At 43.8% G+C, this 2537-nt stretch overlaps 1 protein-coding gene across 1 annotated transcript in view; it reads right to left on the bottom strand.

Moving 5' to 3' along the window:
- LOC125484472 (gastrula zinc finger protein XlCGF26.1-like) overlaps positions 1-1306 on the bottom strand; it is a 7168-nt gene extending 5862 nt beyond the window's left edge. The window contains exon 1 of the mRNA XM_048603335.1: positions 1283-1306. The gene's annotated coding sequence lies outside the window, so the exon portion shown is untranslated. The remainder of the gene's footprint in view (positions 1-1282) is intronic.
- Between the last annotated feature and the right edge of the window lie 1231 nt (positions 1307-2537).

Genomic DNA, 2537 nt, shown 5'->3' with positions numbered 1-2537 from the left:
AACGGGACGAGGGAGAACGGGACGAGGGAGAACGGGACGAGGGAGAAGGAAAGGAAAGGGTGTGTGTGTATGAGAGAGAGTGAGAAAGAGAATGAGGGAGAGATAGGAAAGGCAGATGATGAAGAAATATCATTTTACATAAAAAAAACCTGACCAAAAATTTAAGAAACGTCCCAACAACTCAAAGTCTCGACCATGGAGAAGGACCAGGGTTTGTGAACACCATCGCCGTCACACACCTGACCAGTTCTGGATAAGCACAAATTTCTTCCATTTCAATCTTGGGAAGTCTGAAGTCATTGCCTTCAGTTCCCCACTACAAACTCTGCATGCCATCAACTTTACCTTTCTCCCTCAGTTAACTCTCTGCCAGATTGGTCACAAGCGTGTCAAAAGGATGAGCTTTCAACCATATACACCTTTCATCAATAAGACCTCGGATATCCACCTCAGTAACATTAACTGACTCCAACCAAGCTCAGCTCATCTGCTACTGAAACTCTCACTCATTCCTCGATCACCTTGATTTGACAATACTAAAACATTCCCAACTGGCCTCCCACATACAACCTCCCTGTAGCCTTGAAGTCTTTCCAAAACTCTGCTCCTTGTGTCCTTCCACACACCAAGTCTTATTCATCCATTCACCCTGTGCTCACTGGCTTAAAAAGCATCCAGGATAAGATGCACCTAAACTTTAATTTTATCCTTCTTTTTAAATCCCTTCATGGTCATGCCCTTTCTTATCTCTGGAATCTTCTTCAGTCTCACAACCCTCTAAACTATCTGTGCTCCTCTAATTCTTGAACATTCATGGTTTTTACTGTTGCAACTATGATGACTATTCCTTCAGCTGCCAATACCATCAGCTTTGGAATTCCTCCCCTTCATCTCTCTACCTCAATTTCCTCTTTTAAGATACTCCTTAAAGCTAAATTTTGGATATGTACCCAAATCCCCTTTCCTCTTTGCTGGGTGAATGACCTCCTTACATAACAAAATTGTGGGGGCACCTTTACCACAAAGCCTCCAGCAGTTCAATAATGTCAATTATCATCTTCTCCACAGGAACTGGGGATTGGAAATATCTGTTGTTGGTCTTGTCAGTGAAAGGACAGGGGACTGGAACGAGTTGATTTGTTCTTGCAGAGAACCAACACAGGTCCAGTGGGCTAAACAGCATGTTTCGGTAATGTAACTACTTGATGATTCTGTGACTCGCTAAAAAGTGCAGTGGAGGCCCAGGACCAAATGCTGAACAAACCTCGACTTTGATACAAACCTGGTCTTAATTGGTCTAGTTGTGTTGCTAAACTCGATTCTGTGCGCATCACCTGCAACAAAATGACAGCAAAATAATGCAGTTGCTGCAAATCTGGAATAAAGACAGTTAATGCTGCAAATACTCAGCAAGTCAGGCCATCTCTGTGGAGGGAGAAGCATAGTTGATGCTTCTGGATGTGCGCAGTGAATTATAGGGAATAAAAATGATGCAGAATGTGATGGTCAACACAAGCTCAGAAGAAGAGAAGTTGACTATAATGCAGGAAAACTCAGTTCCTACTGTGAAAAATACTGTGGGAGGATAATTCCAGTAAGTCAGGAGCACATGGTCAAGGGATTTGTAATGGTGGAGAGTTCACTTAGACCAGTCGACAAAAGTAGCAGTGAACTACTACAGAGTTAAAGTACACATTTTTAGAGGCAGGGATTGTCAGACAATGGCAGAGGGTTGACCAGGGAGGACAGACGTGAATCAGAGAAAATGACGGATATGGATTTAAATCACTGTAAATGAGTCATATCAACCCCACAGACATTAAACCTCTCCAAGTTAACAGAATACAGCTCTAAAAGCTCTAAATTGTGGATGCACGGTCAAAAATTCTCACCTCTGAAATAAATTCAGCTTTCAATTTTAAAATCTCCTGCTGGATCCTGCACCTGAAAAGACATCCAAAGCACTGGAGTCAGAGAAAAGTCTCTCAGTCGAGGAAATCCCCAGGGAGCAGTGGCGTTGTGTTGTCAACGTGCAATTATTGGCTCGTGACATTACAACACACAGTACCTGGTTCTATGCAAACCGGTGTCCACCACACACTGTGACGGCTGTCAGGGTGCTTGAAAGGCTGCAGGGAAGATTTGTCAGAAATGGTTTGAGGGTTGAAGAATTCTAGTTGCAAGGTTAGATGGAGAAATGGGCTTGTTGTCTTCAGAGCAGGTTAAATTGAGGAGAGAGTTGGTGGAGGTATGCAAATTTATGTGGGTGCTGATATCTCAGACGATTATAGTCAGTCAAGTTACAAGCACCCACAGGTGGCCTCACATTCCAGGGACAGGGCAGGCTGATGAAGAAGAAAGGAAGAGCTATAGTAACAGGAGATTCTTTAGTCAGGGGCGCAAACAGGAGTTTCTGCAGCTGAAGACGTAACTCCAGGATGGTGTGTTGCTTCCTTGGTGCCAGGGTCAGGGCTGTCACTGAATGGCCTCCTGAAAGGATAGGGTGATGAGTTAGAGATCAAGCTACATGAGGTTGT

This window comes from Rhincodon typus, chromosome 11, assembly GCF_021869965.1.
Source record: "Rhincodon typus isolate 14 chromosome 11, sRhiTyp1.1, whole genome shotgun sequence".
NCBI lineage: Eukaryota > Metazoa > Chordata > Chondrichthyes > Orectolobiformes > Rhincodontidae > Rhincodon > Rhincodon typus.
The sequence above is the reverse complement of the archived record's forward strand: the minus strand, read 5'-3'. Positions and strand labels throughout refer to the sequence as shown.